The sequence below is a fragment of the Triticum aestivum genome, chromosome 3B (genome assembly GCF_018294505.1).
Source record: "Triticum aestivum cultivar Chinese Spring chromosome 3B, IWGSC CS RefSeq v2.1, whole genome shotgun sequence".
In the NCBI taxonomy this organism is placed as follows: domain Eukaryota; kingdom Viridiplantae; phylum Streptophyta; class Magnoliopsida; order Poales; family Poaceae; genus Triticum; species Triticum aestivum.
Window position 1 is genome coordinate 247239081 of NC_057801.1, and position 17054 is coordinate 247256134.

Below are 17054 nucleotides of genomic sequence, written 5' to 3' on the forward strand. Positions count from 1 at the left end.
GCACCATGACTTAACCTCATCGGCCGTGAAGTTCGTGCTGTTGTCGGTGATGATGCTGTGGGGGACTCCGTAACGGTGTACTACCCCGGATGTAAAGTCTATCACTGGTCCGGACTCTGCCGTTTTGACCGGTTTGGCCTTTATCCATTTGGTGAATTTATCCACCATGACCAATAGGTTCCTTTGCTTGTGGGTTCCCCCTTTAAGGGGTCCAACCATATCAAGCCCCCAGACCGCGAACGGCCAGGTAATGGGTATAGTTTTGAGGGCGGTGGGCGGCATATGGCTCTGATTAGCAAAGAGCTGACAACCTACGCATCTCTGGACTAAGTCCTGGGCATCTTCCCGGGCCGTCGGCCAATAAAATCCTGTACGGAATGCCTTTCCTACAAGGGCCCGGGCTGCTGCGTGGTGTCCGCCTAGTCCGGCATGAATTTCAGCCAGGAGGTTTCGCCCCTCCTCTTCGGAGATACACCTTTGAAGGACTCCGGTTGTACTTTTCTTATAAAGTTCTCCCTCATGGACCTTGTAGGCCTTCGATCGCCGGACTATGCAGCAGGCCTCATTTTGGTCTTCGGGAAGTTCCTGTCTAAGCAGATAGGCTAGGAATGGTTCCATCCACGGGGCAATTACTGCCATTATGTCGTGGGCTGAAGGTGTTATGTCATCGGCTGAATCGCCGGTTGGCGCGGTTGTTTCCGGTTTGTCATTTCCGGATTCCTCTTTGCATAGTACGGATGGCTTGAAGAGCCGTTCCAGGAAGATATTTGGAGGGTCATCATCACGTTTCACACCGATGCGTGCCAGTACATCGGCCGCTTGGTTGTTATCTCGGGCTATGTGATGGCATCGAGTCCTTTAAACCGAGCTGACATTTTTAGGACAGCGTTGCGATATGCTGCCATTTTCGGATCCTTGGCGTCAAATTCTCCATTTATTTGGGATATTGCAAGGTTTGAATCCCCTCGCACCTCAAGGCGTTGAATGCCCATGGAGACTGCCATCCGGAGACCATGTAACAGGGCCTCGTATTCGGCTGTGTTGTTGGAGTCCGTGTACATTATTTGAAGTACATACTGGACTGTGTCCCCGGTTGGGGACGTCAATACGACGCCAGCCCCCAGTCCGGCCAACATTTTAGAGCCGTCGAAATGCATAATCCAACTGGAGTATGCGCCGTACTCTTTAGGGAGTTCGGCCTCGGTCCATTCAGCGACGAAGTCAGCCAAAACTTGTGACTTTATAGCTCGCCGAGGTTTGTAAGTTATATCGAATGGTAAGAGCTCAATGGCCCATTTTGCAATCCTGCCCGTTGCGTCACGGTTATTTATGATGTCATTGAGTGGTACTTCGGAAGCCACTATTATCGAACACTCTTGAAAGTAGTGTTGGAGCTTCCGGGATGCCATGAACACCGCATACGCTATCTTCTGATAGTGTGGGTAACAGGATTTGCAGGGAGTTAACACAGTGGATACATAATACACTGGTTTTTGAAGAGGGAATTTATGCCCTTCTGTCTCTCATTCGACGACGAGTACCGCGCTTACGACTTGATGCATTGCTGCGATGTATAACAACATTGGTTCGCCTAGATTGGGCGCAGCCAGGACCGGATTTGTTGCCAATATGGCCTTTATTTCTTCGAGTCCGGCAGTGGCAGCATCCGTCCACTCGAAGTGTTCGGTGCGCCTGAGGAGGTGATAGAGGGGCAATGCCTTTTCTCCTAGACGGGAGATAAAGCGGCTTAAAGCTGCCACGCATCCTGTTAATTTTTGTATCTGTTTGAGGTCTTTTGGAATATCCAACTGTGACAGAGCTCGGATTTTAGTCGGGTTTGCTTCAATTCCTCTACCGGATACAATGAAGCCCAGCAGCTTTCCGGCTGGTACGCCGAAAACGCATTTTTCCGGATTCAGCTTGATGTCATATGCTCTGAGGTTGTCGAATGTGAGCCTCAAATCGTCTACTAGAGTTTCGACGTGTTTTGTTTTGACAACTACGTCGTCTACGTATGCCTCGACTGTTTTGCTGATCTGGGTAGCCAGACATGTTTGAATCATGCGCTGATATGTTGCGCCGGCATTTTTAAGTCCGAAGGGCATCGTGTTGAAGCAGAATGGTCCGTATGGAGTGATGAATGCCGTTGCGGCTTGGTCTGCTTCCGCCATCTTGATTTGATGGTAGCCAGAGTATGCGTCGAGGAAGCACAATGAATCGTGCCCTGCGGTAGCATCGATAATTTGGTCGATGCGGGGGAGGGGGAAGGGATCCTTTGGGCAAGCCTTGTTGAGGTCTTTAAAATCGACGCATAGGCGCCAGGATTTGTCCTTCTTTGGTACCATTACCGGATTTTCTAGCCAATCCGGATGTTTGATATCTCTAATGAATCCGGCTTCCAATAGTTTGGCTAGCTCTTCTCCCATTGCCTGTCTTTTGGGTTCGGAAAATCGTCGAAGAGCCTGTTTGACTGGCTTGAATCCTTTTAGGATGTTTAGGCTATGTTTTGCCAGTCTGCGTGGGATTCCGGGCATGTCCGAAGGATGCCAGGCGAAAATGTCCCAATTTTCCCGAAGGAATTCGTGCAGTGCGGCGTCTACCTCGGGGTTTAATTGTGCCCCAATGGAGGCCGTCTTTGTTGGGTCCGTTGGATGGACCTGGAATTTCACTATTTCATCTGCTGGTTTGAAGGAGGTGGACTTGGATCTTTTATCAAGTATCACATCGTCCCTGTTTACTGTAGAGCGCAGCGCGGTGAGTTCTTCTGCCGCTAGGGCCTCGGATAGTGCCTCCAGGGCTAGTGCGGCTGTCTAGTTTTCGGCGCGGAGTGCTATGTCCGGATCACTAGGGAGAGTGATTATTCCGCCGGGCCCAGGCATTTTGAGCTTCATATACCCGTAATGGGGTACGGCTTGAAAAACTGTGAATGCCTCTCGTCCTAATATAGCGTGATATCCGCTGTTGAACGGGGCCACTTGGAGCGTGACTTCTTCAGATTTGTAATTGTCGGCGAGCCGAACACCACATCGAGTGTGATTTTTCCGGTGCAGCGTGCTTCCTGGCTAGGGATTATTCCTCTGAAGGTTGTGCTGCTTCGCTCAATACGGCTCCAATCGATTTCCATTTTTTGAAGAGTTTCCTCATAGATGAGGTTTAGTCCGCTGCCGCATCCATGAGGACCTTTGTAAGTCGAAAGCCGTCCACTATGGGACTGAGCACCAGTGCGGCTGGTGCTCGGGCTGTTTGGAATTTAGGTTCATCGCTGGCGTTGAAGGTGATAGTTGTGTCGCTCCATGGATTTGCTGCTGCTACTTGGTAGACTTCGGCGAGGCCGCGGATTGTTCGTTTTCGCATATTGTTTGATGCGAAGGTCTCGAAGACTGTTGATACCGTACCAGTATTGTGGGAGTGGTTTTCCGGGGCTAGAAGCTCCTCGCCACTTTTGGCCACCTGCCGTAATATCCAACATGCTCGAAGGCTATGTGTTGGGACGGCTCCCTCTGTGCTGTGAAGCTTACAGGGTCCTTCGAGCCATCCCTCTAGTACGGTTTCGTGCCCTTTATGGGGCTTTTGCTTTTTGGTTTTTGCATCTGGGGCCTGAGTATGGTGCGCCCTTTTGTTGCGGACTGGGGTTGTATTCGGGGCCGGATTATCCCAAAATTGGTTTTCGGTTTTCCGGGAACTCTCCATCGCACAGTACTTTCGTACTATGGACGCCAGATCGGTGAAGCGTGTAATTTTACGACGGCCGATGGCGTTCAATATTCCCTTGTCCGTGCAATTATTGCAAAAGATTTTGATTGCGTTTTCCTCTCGGCAGTCCTTTATCCTGTCCATAACCAGGAGGAATCTGGCCCAGTAGTGATGTACTGTTTCAGCGGGCTCTTGCCGTATTAGAGATAGATCGCATATGTCTGGGCGGGTGGGTGGACTAAAATCCGGATCCCTGCCCATATTGGGGCTTAAAGGCCGAGGAGTTTCCGAATTCGGAAGCTTGGGTTGCTGGACACAATCCAGCGAGTCCGGAACGATGCATGATTTTAAGTTCAATGCTCGATCGAAGTCCGTCCCTCCGCAGAAATCCGGCATGGAGGGTTCGGGAATCCGGACGTGACTAGTTTTCAATATAGGCGAAGAGTCGCCGCATTGTTCCTCTACCACTGCGACGTGGTGGGTGGCCTGGGGAGAGTTAATCTCTCTCAGATCGGTTTTAAGCCCAATCTGATTGTAGTCTGTAGCAACTCCCAGGGCTGCGATGCGATCCAAGAGCTCGTTGATAGACGAGAGCTCCATTGGATCCAGCCGCTCGGCAAATTCCGAGCTGACGCGTATATTGCTTTTGACGACTTGGGAAGTCATTGTCGAAGCAGTGGCCGGACAGGCGGTCATAAGAAAACCGCCTAGCCGGATAGTTTGGCCGGTGGCCAAGGCCTCTTTGGCGAAAATACCGTCTTTGAAGACGGGTGGAGGCATCCTTCCTATCGGCGACGACACAGAGGAACTCTCAATGAAAGCACCAATGTCGGTGTCAAAACCGGCGGATCTCGGGTAGGGGGTCCCGAACTGTGCGTCTAGGCGGATGGTAACAGGAGACAAGGGACACGATGTTTTACCCAGGTTCGGGCCCTCTCGATGGAGGTAAAACCCTACGTCCTGCTTGATTAATATTGATGATATGGGTAGTACAAGAGTGGATCTACCACGAGATCAAGGAGGCTAAACCCTAAAGCTAGCCTATGGTATGATTGTTGTAATGTATGTTGTGTCCTACGGACTAAAGCCCTCCGGTTTATATAGACACCGGAGGAGGCTAGGGTTACACAGAGTCGGTTACAATGGTAGGAGATCTACATATCCGTATCGCCAAGCTTGCCTTCCACGCCAAGGAAAGTCCCATCCGGACACGGGACAGAGTCTTCAATCTTGTATGTTCGTAGTCTTGGAGTCCGGCGGACGATGATAGTCCGGCTGTCCGGACACCCCCTAGTCCAGGACTCCCTCAGAGAGCATCATGCATATTCTGCATACAACTTTATTTTAAACAAAACATAGTCGTGGAAATTGCTAAGCTACTGGCTATGTCCTGAATATACTGAAATTGACTTCCCTGGATTAATGGCCTCAAGGTGGGCGCAAGTTCTGCATGTTGATCCAGCACAGAAAAGTCATTACCCCTAATATTTGATAGAGACAAAGGCACCGACACAGGATCATCGCAAAGCAAAATCCATTTTTATCACCAACAAGAAATGAAGAAACAAATTATTGGTGCTTCCTTTCTCTGTAGTTCTGAACCACTACTTGCATTGTGTGGATAACAGGTAACTTACATATAACAAGAATGCTTTATAATTTGGAAGTATATGATATAAACGTGGACAATAGTGTTCTCTCAAAATCTGTAGCAATCAATGGAAAGAAGTAAAAGCTAATCTCCTAACACAACAATATTCTCAGGTATTTATAGAGAATAGGGGTCATCTTTCTATGGTAGGTACAAAATTGACAGAGACAATGGTACTGCTAGTAGTCATCCATTTAATGCTGCTATAGAAAGACCACCAATAGGCACCCCTCAACTATACTGGAATTGTCACTCATAAATCCAGGGCTAGTATGCCTATAGAAGTGTTAGTAATACATCAGGTAGTTTTCTTTCCTTTAGATGGGATTTGGAAGAATTAGTGATACTAAAAACATGCAGGCGTGATTAGTTAAACCATTACCGCTCATTCTAACCTTACTGACTCATAACAATCAAGCCTAAAAACCATGACCTGACCATGGACAAAGACAAAGACAAAATGGCCAAAAAGAATTGTAACGATAGTATTGCGTACCAATGAAAACTAAATGGTAGTGTGATGGTAATGTGCATTCAACCCTGGGTTTTTTTATAGGCCACTTGAAATTGGACAAGGATTCAGATTAGCACCTGATCGGCACCAATGCAACCGATGCGGAGACGAGCTTGGACTCTTCGACGGCGAAGACAAAGTGGCCGATGGCGCCCTTGGTCATCTTCTCGTGGAAAAGAAAGTTGCCGCTGCTCGCGGCCCTTGACAAGGTTGAGCTCCGAGTCATCCATGTCGGCGCCGTCGTTCTGCTCCCATAGTTAAAAAACAGAGGTAATGTACCACACCACCAGGCAAGTAGTCTGAATCAACTTTCAGATTTCATATGGTTAGATATAGTAGACTAAATTAATTAGGCAGGGTTTGTGTACACATCAGTAACAAAATCAATAATCTATAAGGCAAAGTTAGGCAAATCCACATACTGAAAAAACATTGTTAATGCAGTGTGAAATAAGAAAGGGATGGAACATAGAATACCTATTCATCATATGGTAAGAGAAGATGTGCAGCAAAACAAGTTGTGCTGTTTGAAGATGAGTGTAACCATGGACAATTAGGTCAACATGTCCTGATGCTAACAAAACCAGGGACACCTGATTTAGTATTAAAATTATGTTAATGTCAAATTCTTCAGTTTTGTTCCTATAAAAAACGCCCACTGTAACTATGTTTTAGTTCTTCATCACTCCTGCCACTTTCCTAAAAAAAGGGGGATATCTTACTGGAGTAATAACAATGAATATCTTATACTTCAAAAATGTTGAAGTGGTATCCCAGGCCAAAATAATTAAAATTGCAATTGATCTAACACAAATTCATGTGTAGCTAAATCTGTAATGTTCATGTGAACGAATGTGAACAAATGACATAGCAGAAAACAACAGTACGATATTTAAACCTGGTTATAAGCAGAACATGAACATCGTAACTGAAATTGAAGAAAAAACCTGAAACCGTTTGATGCAATTCAAAATCTTATCAATAGCATCTTGACACCAGTCTAAGATCCGTGGCAATTTGAGCATTGCAGCTCCTAGAAGTATGTCAACAGAGAAAGGGGGAAAGATTGAATCCACGGACAATGACAAACCTGAAAACATATGATTTGATCACTCCCAAGTTCGAACATTACCTAGTCTAGTTCATCGGATAGAAAAACATTACCTTGTCTAAGACCTGACTTCTGATAACATGTAGGTGCAGACCTTTGCTTCATATACACTTTCTGAAGCAGGATTTGGATCTGGAAGGTTATAGAACTTCAGTTCAATTAGAAAATCTTGATAATATCACAAGGAATAGGAAGAAACCATTAAAAAATATGTGACTGCATCCTAACTCGTGCCTCTCCAAATTAAATCATGTCACTCACCTGAAGAACTTCCAGATTGCGGCCAATACCACAATTTACGTCGTCTTCTACTAAAAACTCTGTGCAAGCTCTTGTCCTTCATGCATCAGTCCAATGAGCAGAAGAGCACAAGACAAGATCATGCACGTATCGTAACGGGGAAGATGTGAATTACTTAACAACGTATCTAAACGAAGCAGATCGAAGACACACGTACGTACGTATACAAATCCAATGAGCAACACCAAAATCACATAAGTACGCATCCAAATTAACCTTGATGGGGAAGGAAGGAAATCGAGATTGAGAAAGCACCTTACCTTGGCGATGGCTGGAACGATCACGACGGCGGCGGCTAGCTAGGTATTCACGGGCGCTCGCTCTGGAAACGGACGGAGCCCAGGAGGCGCCTCGCCTTGACGCGCGTGGTGGGTTCCTCACAGCGCGGAGGTGGAGGCGACCAGAGCCGACGTCGGCGCGGCGCCGAGGTTGGTGCGACGGCGAGCTCGGGCGGCGAGGCGGCGGGGCAGAATCTGCAGGAGACGGCGGCGGGGACCTCGAGGCCGAGCTCAGGCCATGGCTTCCCTGGCTCCAGAGGCCGTGGCGGCGCCGGACGCAGCGGCGGGGCGAGGAGGAGGCCGGTCGTCGGGGAGGCACGAGCTCCTCGTCCCCTTGATCCAGATCGGGATCGAGGAGGGAGCAACAGGGGCGCGAGGGAGCAGGCGACCCACGGGCGGAGGGAGCTAGTGCGTCGTCTGATTTTTTGTTCGCTGGTTGTCCCTGGTTAATCTACGAAATTTGTTTAGGACGAAAAAAAACCAGTGGAGGTGGGACGAAAATTGACCGGCGGAGACTACCAACTGCTCCATTAGGAGTAGAGATCCTTTTTTGTTCCTTGTGGGACTAACCCATGTAGGTATTGAAAGTGCAACTCACTCCAATGGATTGCTCCAAATGATCTACATCAATGTTGAGCATCCACATCTTCAACATCTACATGAAGTCATCATCGACAAAACCCAAGGTTAGTTCATCCCTCTAAAAAGGGGATATCACATCTAGGGGGAGCTTTACTCTAAGAATTGAGCTAAAGCAACTCCAATGATGTGAACACAACAATGCTTTATGTAAAAGTGGTAACCCCACTTGAGCTTAAACGATGAGTATGACCTATGATCAAATGTTCTCATTTGACTCCTAAGTCAATATACTCATATATAGATGACCTAGTCATCGCCAATTGCTTGATAGATGCTAGAGTGTTTGTGCATGCTTTGCCACATATTTCATTTGCTATCTTATTTGTGTGAGCATGTTGGTTGCATAATTTTCTTCATTCGAGGACATCCATTTGTTGTTTTGATTGTTTGGTCTTTTTCTCTTGCCAAATGGATGGACAAGAATGCCTAAGTACTCCCTCTAGCTATCTATGCTTTTCTCGTCTCAAACTCTATTTATGCTACATCCCAAAGTTTGATCAAGTCAGATTCGACCCCTCTGGGTGAGGAGCACTCAGAGTCATCGATTCGTCATAGACTTAAACTTCCAAAACCTCTTGATGCATCTCGGTCTGACCGATTCATACCCTTCGGTCACACTGAGTTCATTAAGTTGATCTAGGTTTCAATCTCGGTGCAACCAATTTGAACACTTTGGTCTCACCGAGTTGCAGTAACCGCTTGCGATTCTGCAACTTGGTGCCACCGAGTTGTTCCACTCGGTCACACCGACAGGGTCTGGATATATATACTCACGGGTTGAATTTTTGGAAATTCCTCCAAAACTCTTCGCCCGTGCTGTCTAGCTCTGCTGACTCGTGGTCTCTGGATCATTGCCTCCATCACCAGTGACCCCCTGCCACTGGTCTCCGCCGCCATCAACGGACTTTCCTCCGTCGTTGCCGCCGTAGCGAACTCACCGCCAAGTTAGGGTATGAGCTCGATCCTTTGTGCTTTCTCACTCCGATTCTTAGCACGAAGACAATGCCATGATTCTTGCCACGATTGAGATTATTATATCCATCAAAAAGTTCCATTAGATTAGTTTTTATTTGAAAATTTAGGGTTAGGTTTCTGCCAAATTCATCACGAATCGACCGAGTTGTAGGAATCGGTCTCATGGATTTGGCCTAGGCCATTGCACTGTGATTTTCGGTCTGACCGAAACTCATAAATCGGTATGACCGAGTTCAGGACTTTGTGAAACCCTAGCCATATCAGTTTCACCGAACTGTGCCTCAGTCTGACCGAGTTCACTAGTTTAGACACTGAACATTGCTTCGGTGTCACCGAGTTCAGCAAATCGGTAGCTCCAAAATGACTTCAGTAGAAAACTAAAAGTAAGTTTTTGGCTCAATTGTTTTGCAAAATCTCTGCACTTTGTGATGCTCATCCACTCTATCTCATCTATATCTATTCACAGGGTCAGCCTTCAGCTTGCAACAATGTCTGACAACAATGATAGCTAGAATATGTGTGAGGAACAAGTTCAGATGAGTGAGGGCACTAGTTCCTCTAAGAGCAGCTATGATGATGGGAGCAGAAGCACTCCTAGCAATCTGCCCAAAGCTGCAACTAGGCAGAGGAACAAGAAGACATCTAATTATGAGGATGAGGATTTTGTGATTGATGAGGAAGTGAATTCCAAGAGGAAAGGTGACAAGAAGGAAACTGGCACTTCTGCTAATCTCAAGCCAGGGTTGAAGACAAAAGCTCCTGCAAGAAGAGTTCCCGTGTCCAAAGCCAGAGCCTCAACCCAAGAAACCATGGTGTTCGCTTTTGAACCCAAAGAGGCTGGTGGGCAAAAAGAGGAATAAGAGGGTCAAGAAGACAATGGCCCGAGTCATTGGGATATCTTCTATAATCAGAGACCCAGAAGAAGAAGAAGAGCAAGATGCACCTCCTGCAAAATCTCAGAAGCTAATGGGGGATGCAATCAGATCAGGGATGCTCCTTCAAAGCCCAAATTTGCCCCCAAGGCTACTGCTCAAGCCCCCAAGAGATCCACCAGAAACATTTCAGCTGCTGAGAAAAATAAGGCCCTAGTGCCTGAAGTGGAAGAAGAAGGTCAAGTACTTAGAAAGTTGAATCCCAAGATTCCTGATCACGATGACACACATCCTGTTGCAGAAAACATGAAGCTGAGAAAGGATGCGGGTCTCAGGCTATGGAGGAAGAATTACCCATATGCCATTAGAAGGAGAACAACTGTTGACTACAGGTTCCACACAAAGGAACAACAAGACTTCTATGAGACTGTGCTGCTTGAAAAGACGCCTATAGTGAGTGACATGAGATGGGTCGACTGGGAGTACATTGACAGCAATGAAGATCATTTCCTAGGAGTCCATGAGAGCTTCAAGTCAACAGGAGTTGATGCATTTGTTAGCCAGAAGTTGACAAAATGGAATGATGAGTTGATCATGCAGTTCTACTCCTCATCACATTTTTACCCTGATGGTAAAATTGTTTGGATGACAGAGGGTACCAGGTACCAATCTACTGTGGCTAAGTGGGCAAAGCTGATAAATGCCCTAGAAGAGCATGCGGATGATACTGATGTATATGCTAAGCCAAGGAAGGGACATGACTCAATGGCTCATATGTACAAGGAAATTCCAGATGCTGCCTTGGACACCCACAAGTTTGGGTCTGTGTATTATCTGCTGTCAGGTCTGCCAACCATCAACACAATTCTCAGACACACTCTATTGCCCAAGTCTGGAGATGACAGGATGATTAGAGGGCACTCAATAATTTTGCTGCATATGTTTGATGTGCCTGAAAAGTTCAAAGTGATGACACTAATCGTTGAGACAATCAAGAGGACAGTAGTAGACCAGAAGAGATCATGTGGCTATGCTCCACAAATTCAGATGCTCATCAAGTCCAAGATGGGCAAGTGCATATATCTCTTGGACAAGGAACATCTTCCCCTGCTACCAGAGTTTGAGGATAATGTGGTTGTCATGGATCCATCACATCCCACATCCGTGCAGGCTCAGGAGAAGAAAGAAAAAGCTAGAGCAGAGAAGGCAACCAAGCCACCAAGTGCATAAGAAGCTTCTCAGATATTCTTGAAATCCAAGAAAGATCAATTAGGCTATCTCATTCAAGCAAGCTTGAGGATTGAGAAAGGGTTGGCAACCCTGACTCAGAACCAAGAAAGTCTAGAGAGAATCATTGAGACTAAATTTTATGATCTAGACTTGAAGGTCAAAGAGATCCAAACTGCAGTTGAGCAACTCCAGGATGAAGCTGAAGAGAGAAGAGGGAGATCTACTACTGAAGCTTTTCAGAGAGTGCCAAGGGCACAAAGGTCTGCAGCTGTGCCAGCCATTGACACCAGGGCTACAACATCAGCACTAGCAGCTACAGCCTCTGTTGCTCCTCCAGTTGCAACTCCACCAGCTCCTCAGACCACTTCGGATGCATTCGTCGCGGGACTCCTCTCCACGCCACCTTCGCACTCCGGAGCTCCCGGAGATCGTGCTTAGAGCCGCATAACACTATGCATTTCAAGCTTTTTATTAACTTGTTGCCAAAGGGGGAGAAAGTGTATAGATCATAGGCTTCGAGAGAGAGAGAGAGTGTGTTTGCTTCTTTTGCTTTCTTGCTACTTCATTTGATTTGCTTGTTTGGTTGAAACAATGTTTTATGCTTGTGTGTGAGATACTTGTATGGTCATATGTTTGATCATATCATACTTTAATGCTTGTGCTTAATGATGATATTCTATCTCTCATGTATGATCATTCATATCTTATTTTGGTGATGAGTGCATATTTAATATTTTATCATTTTGAGCGCTCCACCAAGATGTTGTGACATGGAAGAGTGACCCATGATCCTAATTGGTTGTGTATTTGCATTCAAAAGCAAATTTCAAATAATGCACAAATTTAGGGGGAGCTCTTTCTTATCACATACTTCTCAAAGCGACAATGTACTTCATTTGTACTATCATTTGTCGAAGCTTTGATCTATATGTTGTCATCAACTACCAAAAAGGGGGAGATCGAAAGTGCAACTAATCCCCGGGTGGTTTTGGTAATTCATAACAACATATAGCTCATTGAACTAATATTCTTTCAAGATCAATGTTTCAGAAAGTTCCATGGTTGGTATGGCATGGACTAGAGATGTGGACCCCTCAAAATGTTAAGGACACATATTGGCAAAAGCTCAAGACTCTACATTTTCATTTTAGTGATCCAAGATCACATTGAGTCCATAGGAAAGCCAATACTATTAAAAGGGGATGAGGTGTTGCTTAATGGCTTGCTTGCTCAAAATGCTTAGTGATATGCTCCAAAAACCCTCAACCACTTTCTCATTTCCACATATGTCCTAAACCTAAAGTCAAACTCAGCCCCACCAATTTGATATATCTGGCGCCATCGAGTTCACTTGATATAACCATATCCACAAACACTAATCAGTTCGGCCTTACCGATAGGGATCTCGGTCTCACCGAGATGAGAATGCAAACTCTCTGTTTCCCTTCGTAATGTTTTGGTCTAACCAAAGTGAGAGATCGGTCCCACACAGTTGGCATTGCAAACTCTCTGTTTCCTTTTTGTAATGTTTCGGTCTAACTGAGATGAGCGATCGGCCCCACCGAGTTTGCCTGACCAAGTCTCTGTTTGCTTATTACTGAAATTGGTCTCACCAAGTTCATGTGATCGGTCTCACCGAGTGAGGTTTTGCCCTAACCCTAGCGCATCGGCCTCACTGAGTTGATGTTGTCGGTCCCACTGAAATGCCTAACATTCACACTTTGAACCAAGTCGGTCTGATCGAGTTTAACCATTCGGTCCCACCGAGTTTGGGAATTTGTGTGTAATGGTTAGATTTTGTGTGGAGGCTATATATACACCTCCACCCCCTTCTCCATTTATGAAAGAGCCATCAGAACGTGTCTACACTTCCACTACTCATTTTCTGAGAGAGAACCACCTACTCATATGTTGAGACCAAGACATTTCAATCCAACCACAAGAATCTTGATCTCTAGCCTTCCCCAAGTTGCTTTCCACTCAAATCATCTTTCCACCATAGCCAAATCTGTGAGAGAGAGTTGAGTATTGGGCGACTATCATTTGAAGCACAAGAGCAAGGAGTTCATCATCAACACACCATCTATTACCTTTTGGAGAGTGGTGTCTCCTAGATTGGTTAGGTGTCACTTGGGTGTCTCCGTCAAGATTGTGGAGTTGAACCAAGGAGTTTGTAAGGGCAAGGAGATCGCCTACTTCGTGAAGATCTACCCTAGTGAGGCAAGTCCTTCGTGGGCGATGGCCATGGTGGGATAGACAAGGTTGCTTATTCATGGACTCTTCGTGGATGGAGCCCTCTATGGACTCGCGCAACCATTACCCTTCATGTGTTGAAGTCTCCATCAATGTGGATGTACGATAGCACCACCTATCGGAACCACGCCAAAAATCTCCGTGTCTACATTGCATTTGCTCCCTCCAAACTCCTCCCCTTTACCTTCATATGCAATGATTTACATTTCGCTGCTATACTTTTAGAATTGCATGTGTAGGTTGTTTGCTTGACTAAGTGCTAAGTTGCTAAAATCTGCCAAGACTTAAAATTGGGAAAAGGCTAGATTTTTTATTTGGTCAAGTAGTCTAATCACCCCCCTTCTAGACATACTTTCGATCCTACAGTTTTGCATACGGGGAAATGAGATGTCCATGAATATCAGTCAAGTCAAGAAACTCAGAAAGATTGTTAGGATGAAGAAACTTGCAATGAATAACAACAAGATCTTTGTTTTCACAATGAAGAAGACATCAGTCAACTATAGGATGGTACTAACTCTTTTACCTTGTTTTTACCCCTTGCGCCATTTCAAAATTTATAACAGCGATTTATGCATATCTTTGTTTGCAGTACTTTTCAAAGTAGTTCACCGATGATTACCTCTCAAACCAGCTGCATGGTCAAGAGGCGAGGAAGGTATTCATTCTACACCCATGGTACAATATTGAAGTCTTCCTGAAGAGGACGAAGGTTGGGCGGGCAATTATCCATAGCCACTGGCCTAAAGTTGCAAGCACATTCAACATCACTGTAGGCTCAATATTTGCCTTCTGCTTCTGTAGTTTCCCAGATGAGATTCATCTGTCTATTTACTGGGTATGATGCTACTTTCCAAAGGTTTTTGATGTTGCATGTGAAACTTGGTGATGTTGTGTAATGGCGTAACTGAGTGCCGAAGCTATCTGATGTAATTCGATTATGAAATCCTGGTTGCTGTTATACGGCTATGAAATATCTGGTGTGTTTTATAAGAAATGTCAATTTGATTACTACATGGATTATAAATAATAGGGTAATTACCTTGCTTATTGGGGTTTTCTATTGCAGACGGTTACTCAGATAACACCGTGGGTGATGAACTCAAACAACCCACACGGTTTCTAGAAAGTAGGCGTGTTCGATCCTAACAATCACACACGGCTTCTGATAGAGAACTGTTTGCGTTAGGCCACCTTGCACAAACGTTTCCACACAAAAACCGTGTGTGATATACATACGAACGAAAATGTTTTTCTGGGAATCACCGTGTGGGTAATACATACGAACGGAAACGATTGAGTTTCGATGCCTCGTCCGATCGCACACGAGCTCATTTTTCCTAAGCCTGTGTGCCAGGAGGGCCTATCCTCGGCTGTTTCTGGGTCGTGTGGGAAGGACCCCCCCCTATCGCAGTCACTCACTTGGCGACGGTTCGAAACGCCGTCGCGGAAAGGGGTTCAAAACCATTTGTATAGCACGTCTCTGCACCAGTGTAAGTATATTAGTTCTTTATGACTAACGTGAGTTCATGAACTATTACGCACTCCCACCTATCCACATATTGCTAGCCTCTTCGGCACCGTGCATTGCCCTTTATCACCTTGAGAGTTGGTGCAAACTTCGTCGATGCATCCAAACCCCGTGATATGATAAGCTCTATCACACGTAAGCTTCCTTATATCCTTCCTCAAAACAGCCACCATACCTTCCTATTATGGCATTTTCATAGCCATTCCGACATATATTGCCATCCAACTTCCACCGTTCTGTCTTATGACATGTGTGTTCACCATCATATTGCTTTGCATGATCATATAGAGCTGGCATGATATTTTTGGCAAAGACACCATTCATCATTGTAATACATGTTACACTAGATCATTGCACATCCTGGTACACTGCCAGAGGCATTCATATAGAGTCATGTTGTTTTAGTTTATCAAGTTGTAAGTAAATAAAAGTGTGATGATCATCATTATTAGAGCATTGTCCCAGTGAGGTAAAGAATGATGGAGACTGTTGAGTCCTCCAAAAATGTGGGGATGAGGTTGTTGATATTGTTCTAGAAAATGAGAAATGAAAAGAAATGAGAGAAAAAAAGAGAAGGGCAATGCTACTATCCTTTTACCACACTTGTGCTTCAAAGTAGCACCATGTTCTTCATATAAAGAGTCTCCTGAGTTGTCACTTTCATGTACTAGTGAGAATTTTTTATTATAGAACTTGGCTTGTATATTCCGATGACGGGCTTCTTCAAATGCCCAAGGTCTTCATGAGCAAGCAAGTTGGATGCACATCCACTTAGTTTTAATACTGAGCTTTCGTACACTTATAGCTCCAGTGCATCCGCTGCATGAAAATCCCTACTCCTCACATTGATATGGATTGAAAGGCCTCGCCATTGCCTATTGATTCGCCGAGTCTCCTATTGGTTCGATAACCTTGGTTCTCTACTGAGGGAAATACTATCTGCTACTATATTGATTCACCCTTCTTCTTCGGGGAAAATCCCAACGTAGCTCACAAGTAGCAGTAACACATATCATGCTCCAGCGCAGCACCCTCGCGACCCCGATGATGCTCCATTAAAGCACCCCTGCGCCCCCGCGACGCGCCATTGAAACACCAGTGGCTCGATGATGCTTCATCGCAACCCTGGCGCCCCCTAGTGAAGCTCTATTGCAGCATTGGTAGCCCCCAACGAAGCTCCATTGCAGCACTGGACGACCTCGATGGAGCTTGGTCACAACACCGGCGGCCCCGGGGAATCCCCATCACAACACTCATGATGCTTTGCTACAACGTTGACACCGACGTGGCGGTGCTACATCGCAGCGCTGGTGTCCCGACGTAGCTCCCATCGCAACATCGGTGATTGCGTCTTTGTGTTGCGTGGCAACACTAGCCGGGAGTAGCGCCCTCCTCCAGCCTCCTTCTTCCTGCTGCGTTGCAACACTGGCGGCGAGTAGGCGACCCCCTTCCAGCAACTACATAGCAGCAGAGCGCGAGCAGCTCCGCTTTTGGCCTGTTTGTTACATCGCAACGGTGTGCGACAAACAAAAAAAACAACCATTGCGGCGGAGATGAAGCATACGGTGGTCGCCGTCATTCTCATGTTTTACATCAACGGTGGGTGGGGTTGGGCACGTCGCCATGGGAGCTCGACGTGGGGAGGGGAATGAGATGAATGAGGGAAACACATGAATGGAGAAGAGCTGCAGTGCGAAAAGATGAGGCTTACCGGAAAGCGGTGGTGGGTCCACATGGGCACGTGTTCATCAAGGACGCGGCTTATATTTGATTGTTATCATTCAACTTAGAATAAACATTTTTCTATAGCTAGTGACGAATTATCAAAGGGCAAAGTGAGTATAGTGGCAAAAAATAAAATAAAAACCCGGAAATCAAACGGTTTGTGAATATTTGGAGTTCATTTCAAACATATCTTGACGGGGCATCGCTGAAAGAAGAAAACGGAGAGAAAACACCCGAAGGCAGAAGCCCAGTTACAACTAACAAGTGTGGCCATGTGCG

At 45.9% G+C, this 17054-nt stretch overlaps 1 long non-coding RNA gene across 1 annotated transcript; it reads right to left on the reverse strand.

Moving 5' to 3' along the window:
• Positions 1–6616: 6616 nt before the first annotated feature.
• On the reverse strand, positions 6617–7413 carry LOC123065293 (uncharacterized). The gene is made up of 3 exons (XR_006430950.1): positions 7231–7413; positions 7023–7101; positions 6617–6948 (listed from the first exon to the last, which is right to left on the reverse strand). It is a non-coding gene; the product is annotated as an uncharacterized lncRNA (long non-coding RNA).
• Between the last annotated feature and the right edge of the window lie 9641 nt (positions 7414–17054).